The sequence below is a fragment of the Phyllobates terribilis genome, unplaced genomic scaffold, assembly GCF_046119375.1.
Source record: "Phyllobates terribilis strain yellow unplaced genomic scaffold, ASM4611937v1 Scaffold_4__5_contigs__length_816908805, whole genome shotgun sequence".
Taxonomy (NCBI): domain Eukaryota; kingdom Metazoa; phylum Chordata; class Amphibia; order Anura; family Dendrobatidae; genus Phyllobates; species Phyllobates terribilis.
In genome coordinates this window covers 229,137,060-229,150,635 of record NW_027362764.1, presented here as the reverse complement: position 1 = coordinate 229,150,635, position 13,576 = coordinate 229,137,060, and positions in this window count along the sequence as shown.

Sequence of the window (13,576 nt, the reverse complement as noted above, 5' to 3'; positions counted from 1 at the left end):
AGCCACAGATCTGCCTGCTCTTTTAGAGCTGTCCACAACTCTTCAGCATTGTGCGGTTTGTCACCTAAGCATATTAGCTTCAGCACAGCCTATTGCCGCTTGGCCGAGGCAGTGCTGCAGTTCTTCCAGCTTGTGACTGATGTGGTCATTTCGGAGATGGAGGCTGAAGAGGATGGGGTGCAGGAGCTGTAGACTGTGGGGGCAACCCTGATTGACCTAGGGCCCACAATCCTTGGCGTCAGGAGGACGTGTTCCGTCCTAAGGTCCGACTGGGTCCCAGCTTCCACTATGTTAACCCAGTGTGCCGTCAGCGAGATGTACCGTCCCTGCCCACAAGCACTTGTCCACGTGTCTGTGGTTAGGTGGACTTTCTCGGTAACTGCGTTGTTGAGGGCATGGCTAATGTTTTGGGACACGTGCTTGTGTAATGCGGGGACGGCACACCAGGAGAAATTGTGGTGGCTGGGGACCAAGTACCGAGGGATGGCTGCCGCCATCAGGTTGCGGAATGCTTCCATCTCCACGAGCCTAAAAGGAAACATTTCGAGTGCAAGCAGTCACAAAATGTGGGAATTTAGTAGTGTGGCCTGTGGGGCGTTGGCTGCGTATTTGCGCTTACGTTCCAAGTACTGGGGTATGGACAACTGAACGCTGCGCTGGGACAAGGACGTGGATGTGCTTCCTGATGCTGCTACTTGAGAACTTCCTTTGTGTTGGTGTTACGGGGAGCGGTTGCCTGCCTTCTGTCTGTGGCCATCACACTGCTTCTTCCTGCCTGTTGGGGTGCTCTGCCTCCCTTCCCCTGTGTGCTGCTGTCCTCACTCTGCATGTACTTTTCCCAGGTTGGGTCAGTTACTATATCATCCACCACCTCGTCTTCCACTTCCGCACCCTGGTCCTCCTCCTGACTTTCTGGCAATTGTGTCTCATCATCATCTACTTCTTGTGACACTTTCCCACCGTTGCCTTCATGTGACCGGGGCTGCTCAAATATTTGGGCATCGATACATGCTATCTCCTCTTGCTCCGCTTCAAGTGGACTGGGTGAGAGGCCCAAATCTATAAATAAAAAAGTGAACAGCTCTTCAGAGTGTCCAAGTGTGGGATCAGTTGTCCTTGGGCACTCGGCATGGTGGGAGGAAGGAGGTTCAGGGTGAGGAATATGCGGTCCTGACTCATGCCTACTGAGACTTGACCGTGTGGAAGACAGGGTGGTGGTGGTGGTGGTGGTGGCGGCTAAGTGACTGGAAGCATTATCTGCTATCCAACCAATAACCTTTTCACACTGCTCTGTGTTCAATAGTGGTGTTCTGCGGTCCCCTATTAATTGGGACAGGAAGGTCAAGCGAGAAGATGTGGGTGTTTGTTTTGGCACAATTTCAGCTTGCCCACAGCCTCGGCCTCTGCATACAACATCACCATCATGTCCAGTTCCCCGTCTCTTGCCACATGCCTTGCCCATTTTAAATTGAGGACGGTATCTTCCACGCTCACTTCAAATGGCTGAATTTGGAGCGAACTTATATGTGATCCGTGTGACGGACAAAGCACAGTTTTAAATAGCTGGCCTGTAGGTAACTATTTTAAGAGCAAACTGGTGTCAATAGATTCACTGACACACTGAAACAAAATTTTAATGGAGGCCAGAAATGGCAGTATTTTCTGAAAACGTATATGTGATCCGTGTGATGGAGAAAACATGGTTTTAAATAGCTGGCCTGTAGGTAACTATTTTTAACAGCGAACTGGTGTCAATAGCTTCACTGACACACTGAAACAAAATTTTAATGGAGGCCAGAAATGGCAGTATTTTCTGAAAACATATCTGTGATCCGTGTGACGGAGAAAACACGGTTTTAAATAGCTGGCCTGTTGGTAACTATTTTTAACAGCGAACTGGTGTCAATAGCTTCACTGACACACTGAAACAAAATTTTAATGGAGGCCAGAAATGGCAGTATTTTCTGAAAACATATATGTGATCCATGTGACGGAGAAAACACGGTTTTAAATAGCTGGCCTGTAGGTAGCTATTTTAAACAGCAAACTGGTGTCAATAGCTTCACTGACACACTGAAACAAAATTTCAATGGAGGCCAGAAATGTTAATATTTTCAGCGCAATTATATGTGATCCATGTGACGGACAAACGACAGTTTTAAATAGCTGGATTTTTAGCGTTGTAATATGGAAAGGACCTGGCTGTATTCTGCAGTGCCAACAAGCAAATGGTGCAGAAAAACGGTGTTCTCTGGATTGCTTTTTAAGCAAATAATGAAGATTAACATCCAAAAAAAGATTATTCCTGGCCCCTGAGGCCTATGTCCTCAAATATCTAACAGCAGCAGCAGACAAAACTGGAATGGAGCCTCTTGTGCTATATACACTGCAGTCTGCTATACACACTGCCTGCCTGCCTATATACACTGCCAGCCTGCCTATATACACTGCCAGCCTGATATCTCTGCAGATGGATTAGTCCTCAGAAGGGCTGTTTGTTGAGATGGATATGTGTAATATACTTCTGTTCTACCTACACTACCTAATAAACAAGTGAATCTCTCCCTAGCTCAGCAGCACATCTCCCTACACTGTCTGATTCTGGAGTGACTGTGACGAGCATGGCGGCGCCAGGTCTGATATAGACCTGATGACGCTGTGCTGGCCAGCCAATCACTGTAATGCCACAACCAACATGGCTGCGGCATTACAGTGAGTGGTAGGCAATCCCTGCATGTTCATTGGCTCTGTAAAGAGCGCCAAACTTGCAGGGAGGGGACCCAAGCTCCGCCGAGCAACCCCAGAAATACTCGGCGAGCGCAGAGCATCTCGAGCTGTGAGATGCTCGGGCGAGCACCGAGCAGTAGGGAGCATGCTCGCTCATCACTAGTCGTTATATTCTTTAAAATTTGATCAATCAACAGCACATTCTGTCTTTGTTTTATGATTTTTCTAGTTAAGGATTTCACAGAAATTGTACCGTATTAAATCAGTTAAAAATGTAACTTTTATTGTATATCTCTTAAAATACTATTTCCATCACTAAAAACAAAAGCCACATTTATCAGTGCACAATTCAAAAAAATGGAGGGGTGTGTGCCTAACCCTGTATTGACACTAAATATCCCTACCTTGCAGCGGAGGTTGGCACCCTATATCCTGCGCAATGACGCACCCGCTCCTCGACGACTCACCCTCCTTTCCCTATATTACCCTATAGTGACAGAAAAGTGCAAAAAATTGAGGTAGAGACGTATTAATTTTTTCAATAGCATATGGTATAGAAATTATATATCAGCAGCCCTAATCAGTCAGTGTAATTAGCTGCAGATATGTCAGTAAAAAAGAGAGAAAAAAATCTCTATTTGAAAGTCTGGGTATAATCTTAAATATACGGTAGTTCAATAGTATAGAACACCATAATCCAATGGCATAGATTTATATCATGATAGTAGATGTTCTTGATTGCAATCAGAGTATTTCATATAAAACGACAAAGTCCAATGGCATAGAAGATTCAATATATACCATGATTTTAGATTATTTCATATATGGCATGATATCCCAAGCATATATAAATATATGGCCTAACCAACCCAAATGACAACTCGACGCATTTCTCCTTTAAAAAGGTTCATCAGGAGTAGTTAATCAGGCAGAATTTATGTATATACAGAATATCCAAAGGCTACTTATCTGGATCCCATGCTTGTTCTGACCCAGATTTTGAAGGACCCAGCCTCATAATAGGGCGTTTAAGGAGTCTGAGAAAAGTACCCCGCAGTGTCTCAGTGTCCTGATAAATGGAAGACTTTTTTACTGCGGCCCCTTCCTTTAAAAGCCCCTTTGAGCTCGGTGTGCGTTCCATACCACCCCGTTCAGCGTACCACGTGTATCCGGAAGTTGAATAGCCGGAAACATGTGACCGGAAGCCAAGATGCGCTTCACCACATGAGTTCCAAACACCGCCGCTGTGGGAGGTACATTAGCTCAAAGCGCATGACCGGAAGCTATGGTGCGTTCCACCACATGCGTTCCAAGTGCCATCTGCATCACCCATATGACTGGAACTTAACACAGAGGTGCGTTCCACAAAGTGCGCTCCAGACGTGACACCCATATGGTACAAGCATCAAAGGGTATCCTGCGCTCCACAGTGTGCCACAACCCGCAACATTATAGCGCTTCTTATTAAAAGAAGTATGTTTAACAGCCCAGTCCAGACCCAATGTTGGCCATGCTTAAATTGACCAAATAAGGTGTATTGGCGCACTTAACAGTCCATCTTAGGATATATTATTTACAAGGTAGTAAAAAGGAGCTTTTTTATGCAATAGATATACAATCATATATAGTGCAGGAGAAAAGTGGTATATTGCAAGATAAAAAAACACCAATCAGGGAATATTATTCCAGAACATATTACCCATTAGGGACAATATAATCCTTCAGATTTTTACGGTCATGTTATAGTCATGTCTTATACAATGGGGAATTCATATATAGCAACTAAATTTAACTGCTCATCCAAACCATTTGGCTGGGAGGACTTGAACCTATATATCCATTTCAATTCTTTTTGCAAGATCTTTTTATCCCAATTGCCTTTCCTTATTGCAGGTATCACTACTTCTATGACTGAGAACGAGAAGGAATTCAAATCACCTTGATGTTTTTCCCTCGCATGTCTTATGTCTCCTAGATGGTCTCCTATCCTTCTTCTAAATTCTCTTTTGTCTTACCAATATAGTTCAACGGGCAAGAACATTGACTGAACAAGCAATTGGAGGCATTTTGTTACTTGCAACAGAAGTTTCCACGCATCAGCGATGCAAAGATTAGAAAGAGAATTTTTGTTCGCCCACAGATTGGAGAGATAATGAAAGACAGTCACTTCGATGGCCTCCTCCAAGGCACTGAAAAAGTTGCATAGACAGCCTTAAAAAATGTGATTTATAACTTTCTTGGCAATAGAAGAGAGCCGAACTATGTCCAACTGGGGGAAAACATGCTCTCTGCGTTCAAATCGATGAACTGTAGCATGTTATTGAAAATACATTTTCTGCATTCCCACTTGGACTTTTTCCCTAACAATCTTGGATATGTTAGCGATGAACACGGTGAAAGGTTTCATCAGGACATTGCAAAGATGGAGAAACAATACCAGGGCAAGTGGAGTTCTTCGATGCTGTCTGACTACTGTTGGCATCTGATTCGTGATTCACCAATGGCTGATTATAAGTGAAAATGGGCAGCAAAACATTTTTAAATCTTTATATTTACTGCTGATATGGTTTACAGCTCAATATGCTGTCTTCATCATTATGACTTTAATTAAGTCATACTGTTATTATATATACTGTATGTATGGCGATCGAGGGGTAGTGATGTGCAAACATTTTTATTTGCTGTATCTGAAAAACCCTACGTGATAGATATTGTTGGCTTACATATTCTTGTTCAGCATTGTGAAATCTATATGAATCATCCAAAACTATCGGAGTCAAAAAATTTATAAAAATTTGTTGTACAGTGTAATGAAAAGAGGCAGGACTGAAGAAATATATAATTAAAGAAATAAAGAATGATATAGAATAGTTGATATAGAGTGGAATGGGAGAAAAAGTGAGAATGGAGAGAAACGAAAGAGATGGGAGGGATGAAGAGGCAAACAAAATGGGTGAAGGGGGAGGTTTGGGGAAGGAAGGGAAGAGGAAAAAAGGGGGAGAGAAAAAGGTAATGAAAGGAGAAGGTAGGGAATAAGGAGTATAATGAAGAGAAAGCAACAGAAGAAAACTAGGGTAGAGAAGAAAAGAAAGGACATAAGAGGCCAATGGGAGATGTCTATATAGTATATTACCTGGGTATTCTCTTAGGTGGACTGTAGCTCCATATGTCAGCATCATATCTATGTCCCTAGATTGGCAGGGGTAGGAGGATAGCAGCAAGCATGGCAGAATGTGTAGTATTTTGCCAATGAAGCTGTTACTTACCTGTAGTTTAATAAATTTAGGGCCGTTTATAGCTATCCTCTCACCTTTTTCAAGCTAAAGGGAGCACTGCTTTCAAACCAGGGCCCAGAGTGTGTAACATCATCGCTTGTATCTAATGTCTGATCCAGGAGATCCAGAATAGTGATGCACAAATGTGCTCAAATAAGGTGTTATCCGAGAACGCCCGAGTCCTAACCGAGTATCTCTGGCGTGCTCTGATAATATGTTCGCATCGCCTCGGCTGCAAATGTAATAGTGGGGAAGGGCGTAGCCTTCCCTTGGTACTGAGATAGTTAAAGGAAGTGTTCCTAAAGTCAGACCTCTCTGAACTGTTGGTAGACCAAGCTAAGCGGTTAGCTTTAGTGGTCCAGTCAGCAGAGTAAAGGGGGCACTTAGTGTCCGGATCAAGCCTTGAGTGATATAGAGCTTGTTCCTGGCATAATTCGTTGTGGGCTGCAGTACCTGCAAACAGCCACAAGATGCCACTGTTCTGGGTGCAGATGTCAGGTTGAGTCTGCTAGCAGGGTTACAGGCAGTGATGAGTTAATGCTGTGTGATGACAGCTCACAGGGGGTGGGCACATTGGCAAAAAGCCTCGGTTTTAGTGTCCAGAGGCCAGTAAGAGACAGTACGGTGAATCGTGCGGGCAGCCTGACTATAGTGGCTGCTAGGGTAGACGGGAGCTCTACACCCTCAGACAGTGGGATCACTAGTGTGCAAGTCTCCTCATGCAAGCGCAAGAGTCCTGTTAGCTGGTCGGAGAAACTCATCAGAGGTAGTGAGGACCCGAGGCACTTCAAGTATGCAGGAAGCAGAAGAAGATAAATAGGACTCCAGGCTAGGACGTGGGGGAGATATTTGATCCAGGTCACTGTTAATGTTACAGAAGAGTCTCTTGGACTGGAGATAGAGTCACAGAGATGCTTCACTTAAAGAGGGAACCAGGGCTGAAGATGTTGTCAGTGTCTGTGAGAAAGATGATAGCCTGTCGGGCCTTATCCATTATATCTGCCTGTAAATACTGTATATATTCCTCTTCCCCAAGTAAAGTTCAAGTTCTGGTTAAGAACCTCGTGTCCTCTGAATTTATTGCTGCCCTGGTCCCAGAAGAGAAATGCCTGGAGACAGCCGCGATCGGATGGCTTGAAGTAAGTGAAGAGCACCACATACACAGCCACACTTCAGAGGGAGGACACGTATTGTCTGTAGGGTGCCATAGCGAGTGGGGACTACAGCTCGCCCACGACTACCTCGCTGGGGCACCTTACACAAACAAATAAGCAATCCCTGTATGTGTGTCACCCTGGCCTGGATGCCACAAATGTATAATAAAGCTGTGTCTGAGAGCAAGGGGGAGGTTCTCTGGTCAAGGACCATTAGCATGCAATACCTCCTGTCCCAGGCCAGTAGGGGGAGCAGGCTGCCCCTATAAAAGCTGGAGCTGGGGGCAGGGTTAGAGAGAACTGGACAACCGGTCTCTGGATTGAGAGGTGTCCCAGAGCAGGGACAGACAGTTGTGTTGCAGCCTAAGAGGCTGTGTGGCAGTAGGAGAGCCACGAGCCAGGGACAAGAGGCGAAGTGAGCCTGTCCTGGCAGATAGAGAAACTAATCTACCAGACTTTGGTGTCTGAGGCTGTGAGGATTTCAAGTCCTACAGCAAATAACCAGTCCGCAGGGGATTGTATGTTCCCTGGCCTAAGAAGCCCGGAGGTTCCGCCACAGCAGAATGGACCAGCAAAGCCGTACCAGGCCGGGAGTAGAAAGGGACACAAGTTGCAAGCCATACGGGCGAGAAGACACGGCAAGCTCAGGAACGTGGGCTATTACACCACGAGGAGGGAAATAGCCAGAAAGAGCGCAGAGAGCACGGTAGGCCTACACCCTCACCCTGATCAGGGCCAGCTTCCCACTTGTTCTCAGACCTCCAGGCCCCCTCCTAGCTGGAACTGTTTTTGGGTCGTTTCACCTGTTCTAATAAAGACCCTGAACTGTTTAAGAGGCCTCCGTTTCCTGGCTATAGCGGTCGGAATCATCCCCTCCATCATCCATCTATATACTGCCCTGGGGCCTTACTCCTCCCGTGGGGAGTTGTACTATTCAGTGCTGCACACTTATATCTGCCCCAGCGGTCTGCACTGCAGCGGCGGTTAGCCCTGACTGCAATCCACGGGTGGCGTAGTCGGAAATTGCAAAACATATCGAAGACTGCCACTGGTCTGACCACCCTGAGCCACGGACCGGGTTGCCACTACTACCCCCATTATTGCCCTGTTGCCCGGATCCGAGTGCCCCACGGCCCAGGGGGCGAGTCAGCTTTGGCGTAGTCGGCAGGATTGTGACCAACCCGCCACAAACGGGTATTGCGTGCCTGAAAAAGACTGTACACGTACCTTAAAAAGAGGTTTCCCGCCATTTTCAGCCGTCTCCCGCCATCTTCAGCAGCTTCCCGCCATCTTCAGCCGTTTTCCCGCCATCGGACGCCATCTGCAGGACGCCACGCGGGAAGAAGAGGGGCATGGACGTCCAAACCGCGCGAGACCTGAAGCTCTGCCCTACGCACCGACTCTGCGCAAGGTCCTGGAAGGGAGAGAGAGCGACGCTGACGTCACCAGGACGCAAGGTCCTTGTCCGGAGCAGCACCAGCGGAGCCGCGGCCTACAGAAGAGGATCGTCGGAAGGTAGGCCACGCTTAACTAGGGGGGGAGGAAGATGTCGGACACGGAGGCGCCCACTACCACCAGCGCAGCTGCAGCAGCGGTGATACCATTCTCCCTGCCTTACATCCCTGGAGCAGCATGGCTGCCCAAGTATTCAGGGGAGCCCCATGCACTAACTGACTTTAAGGAAAAGCTGTACAGTTTGTTCCAAGTTTACCCCCTGACAGAGGAACAGAAGATTAGCATACTGACAGGACAGTTAACTGGCGCAGCCCAGCGGGAGGTAAAGTCATGGCCCGCTGAGGAGAAGAGAACTGTAAAGGACATTCTGGCCCGGCTGTGGGGTACCTTTGATACACGTACCTTCGCTGAAATTAAAATGCGGTTCTACGGATGTAAGCAGCGGGCACTGGACAGCATCAGAGACTATGCCCTAAATTTGCAGGAAGCCTTGAGAGCCATCAAACAGGCTGACCCTGGCAGCGTGCAGGATACGGATAAGCTACTAACAGAACAGTTCATAGAAGGTCTGTTGTCTAGCGCCCACAGGACCCAGCTGCGCCTCATGTTCTTTCAGAACCCTGATCTGACCTTTGCCCAATTCAAGGACAGGGCCATAAGGGTGCTCCGTGAACCCGCAACAAGTGGCGCTGTAAACCCCCGGCGCCCAACTCTCACCTATCACCAGGAGGCAGCGCCATCCTCTATGGACTCTGTGGGGGCCGATGCACAGGCCCTGAATCAAGCCCCGTCGAAAGATCTGCACCACCAAGTCCAGGAGCTGACCAGGAGCGTCGCGGCGTTGACCAGGTCCGTCCAGGCGTTACAAGTGGACCCGTCAAGACCCATCGAGTTGGCTTCAAGTTCAGAGGATGTCCCGTGGCGTCGACAGAGGAGGACCCCGTCATTCCGAGGGAGGCCCATAGACCGCTACGCAGAGGATGGACAGCCCATTTGCCGTCGATGCAACTAGCCCGGACACATTTCCAGGTACTGTAATTTAAACGGGTCCAACCTGGGGCAGAGGGCCAACCCCCAGGCATAAGATCACCAGGCCCTTACAATTGGCTTAGTAAGTACGTTGGGGGGCGCCCGGTTTTACCCATGGTGCTGGACGGTATCCCCATGAGCGCCTTGCTGGATACCGGGTCGCAAGTAACTACTATCCCTTATGTACTTTTTAAGCAGTATTGGACTGATGCTGATATAACACGGTATCCAGACAGTGACTTGAGCATCATCGCCAGTAATGGCTTGCCCGTGCCGCAGATGGGGTTCAAGGAGATGACCATTAAGATTGGTAAAGTTGAACTACCGGCACAGGGAGTGATTATTGTGGACATTGACCGTCGTGAAAGTCACCCTAAAATAACTGTGGGTACTAACGTGATTGAAAATTGTCTTTCAGAGGAAATTGTAATTCTACAACAGGTGGCGGTGATTGCTAGTTCCAGCCAACAGAGAGTCCTCAACAAAGAGATAAAAGCCCTAATAAGACGGCAGTAGGTAGAACTGTCTGGTGGTGAGATCGGTAGCGTAAGAATGAGTGACCCATTCCCCATTTCCATGCCTCCCAAAAGTGAAATGATGATCTGGTGTCGGACTGCAATCGGGTTGAGAGGTAGAGACTACCAAGCCCTGGTAGAACCCGTGTACTCAGACAGCAGGCCCATCAATTTGACAGGCCGGGGGGTGGTTGATGTCCATCATGGGACGGTGCCCGTTCGCATTCTCAACATTGGGGAGAGGGAGGTACACTTACCCAGGTACGCTACACTTGTCAAACTGTTTGCTGTCGAACACAAAGCTATCAGGGCCGTGGAGCCTTTGCCTCCATCTCCACAGGCGGAGGGTAATGGCTCCCAGAAACAAAAGGAGGACTGGTGCCAGAAACTCCATGTGGGTGCTGACTCCACTCCCCTGCACCAAAAACAAAGAGTCTACCGGGTGGTTCAGGAGTACGAGAGAATTTTTAGTAAGCACCCGCTAGACTTCGGCCGAGTAAAGGGAGTGGAACACCACATCCCCACGGGGAGCCACCCACCAATAAAGGAGAGGCACAGACCTGTACCCCCTGCACATTATCAGAACGCAAAGGGCATGCTGAGAGAAATGAAAGAAGCCGGGGTCATTAGAGATAGCTGTAGCCCCTGGGCAGCCCCCTTGGTTCTGGTAAAAAAGAAAGACGGCACCATGAGAATGTGGGTGGACTATAGACAAATCAACCGTATCACCCATAAAGACGCATATCCGCTGCCTAGAATAGGGGAGTCTTTAGCCGCACTAAAATCAGCTAACTTCTTTTCTACTTTGGACCTTACTAGCGGGTACTGGCAGGTTCCTGTGGCAGAGGCTGACAAGGAGAAGACCGCCTTCACCACCCCGATGGGACTAAGCGAGTTCAACTGTATGCCCTTCGGGCTCTGCAACGCACCAGGGACCTTCCAGAGGCTGATGGAATGCTGTCTAGAGCACCGAAACTTCGAGACGGTCCTACTTTACCTGGACGACGTGATCGTCTATTCGAAGACCTACAAGGACCATCTAAAACACCTGGCAGAGGTGTTCGAAACCCTGGCAGGCTATGGCCTGAAGGTGAAACCATCAAAGTGTCACCTGTTGAAACCGAAGGTCCAGTACCTAGGGCACATGGTAAGTGCAGAAGGAGTAGCCCCCGACCCTGACAAGGTCACAGTAATCAAGAGCTGGCCAAGCCCCTCAAACATCAAAGAAGTGAGGCAATTTCTCGGGTTGGTAGGCTACTACCGACGGTTCATCCCCGGGTTCACTAAGATGGCAGCCCCTATGCTGGACCTCCTGATAGGACAGTCTAAGTCCAGAAGCCAAAAGCCACCCTTCAAGTGGGACAAGCCGGAAGAGGAGTCCTTCCGCCAGTTGAAGATGGCCCTCACAGGGGATGAGATCCTGGCCTACCCCGATTATGGCCAGCCTTTTATTCTCCACACAGATGCCAGTAATGTGGGGCTGGGAGCCGTACTGTCGCAAAACCAACAGGGCAGAGAAAGGGTGATTTCGTATGCCAGCCGGAAGATGAGGCCCACTGAAAGGAACCCGGAGAATTACAGCTCCTTCAAGCTAGAATTCTTGGCAGTGGTGTGGGCCGTCACAGAACGGTTTAAGCATTACCTGGCCTCCGCAAAGTTCACCGTGTACACGGACAACAACCCGTTGACACACCTGGACAATGCAAGACTAGGTGACCTAGAGCAGCGGTGGATGGCGCGACTCTCGAATTATGACTTCACGATCAAGTACCGGGCAGGCAGAACCAATGCCAATGCTGACACCCTATCGAGAATGCCTCACTTACCTGACGGAGGCGAAGACCCAGAAGAGCTGGAGGAGGTAGAACTCCCTGTGTTTCACCGGTATGGAGCCACTCAATACTCCCACCGCGTGAAGGAGGAAGACTTAACAACCATCATGATCAATCCCCTACCTCACCACAGCTGGGCCGAGACCCAAGATAGTGACCCTGCAATCTGCATGGTGAAAGATCTGTTGACCCGAGAAGACGCCCGTCTAGATCCGGATGCTCCAGAGGAAGCCAAGCAGCTATGGAAGGAGAAGAGCAGGCTGTTCCTCTATGAAGGTAAGCTGTGCAAAAGACTTGTCAACCATCAGACGCACGAGCTGACCTGGCAAGTCGTGGTCCCAAGGCGAGATGCAGTTATGGTCCTGGAGGCTTACCATGACAGGGTGGGGCACTTCGGCTGGAAGAAACTGAAGTTCCTGATAAGAGGCCGGTTCTTCTGGATCTGCATGAGAGGGGCTGTAGAGAAGTGGTGCAGAGACTGTGGCCCTTGTAATCTAAGGAGGAAGGACCACACCAGCCAGAAGACACCCTTGAGGCCCATCGTCACCCAGCAGCCTCTTGAGCTGGTAGCTCTGGACCACGTCAAATTGGCTCCAAGCCGGTCAGGATACATTTATGCCCTGACAATCGTGGACCACTATTCCCGATTTCTAGTGGTGGTCCCTGTAAAAGACTTGACAGCTCAAACGGCGGCCAGAGCCTTCCAACAATACTTCTGCCGTCCACACGGGTGTCCGGAACAGGTCCTGACAGGCCAGGGTCCAGCGTTCGAGGCTGAAATCTTCCAAGAGTTCTGCAACCTCTATGGCTGTAAGAAGATTCGGACAACGCCTTACCACCCACAAACCAACGGGATGTGTGAGAAAATGAACAATATAGTCATTGATCTCCTGAAGACGTTGCCCCTGGAGGAACGCAGCCTGTGGCCAGAAAAAATTGCCGGACCAGATAGACTTATACAACCATATCCCGGTGAACGCTACAAACTGCACCCCGGCTTACCTGATGCGAGCCAGACCAGGTAAGCTGCCCATAGACCTGGAGATGGGAGTCCTAACACCCGAGGACACCTCCCCAGATGCAGACTGGGATACGGAAAGGCGACTGCAGTACAAGAAGGTACAGGAGAGTGTGGAGAAGAAACCAGGCAATGTGAACTGAGGTCTAAGATGGTAGACATGCAAGAAATAGGAGCATGTTCACACTAGCAAAAAAGAAACAAAACCTACAAAAGACAAAAGACAAAAATATATCTCATACCCTACCATCATTATATATAAATGTAAAGCAAAGTTGCATAATAAATATAGGGTACTTAGTGAACTATTTTTGATCAAAAAAAGTATACAAGCCGTCCCACCAGCGGCAAGGTGACCCTAAATTGGGACGGTACCTATACTGCCTATATTAAAAACCTTACTGTATATCAAAGTTGAAGTAATGCATATAAAAGGGTAGACAAATAGGACCGGGTCCCAACTCCAGACCACCCAGGCCCGTGGTAAGCTACATATATACCAGTCAGCTCAACAAAGGGGATGCCACACCCTTAAATTGCACAGAATGCAAACAAGACAAAAAACCAGGCA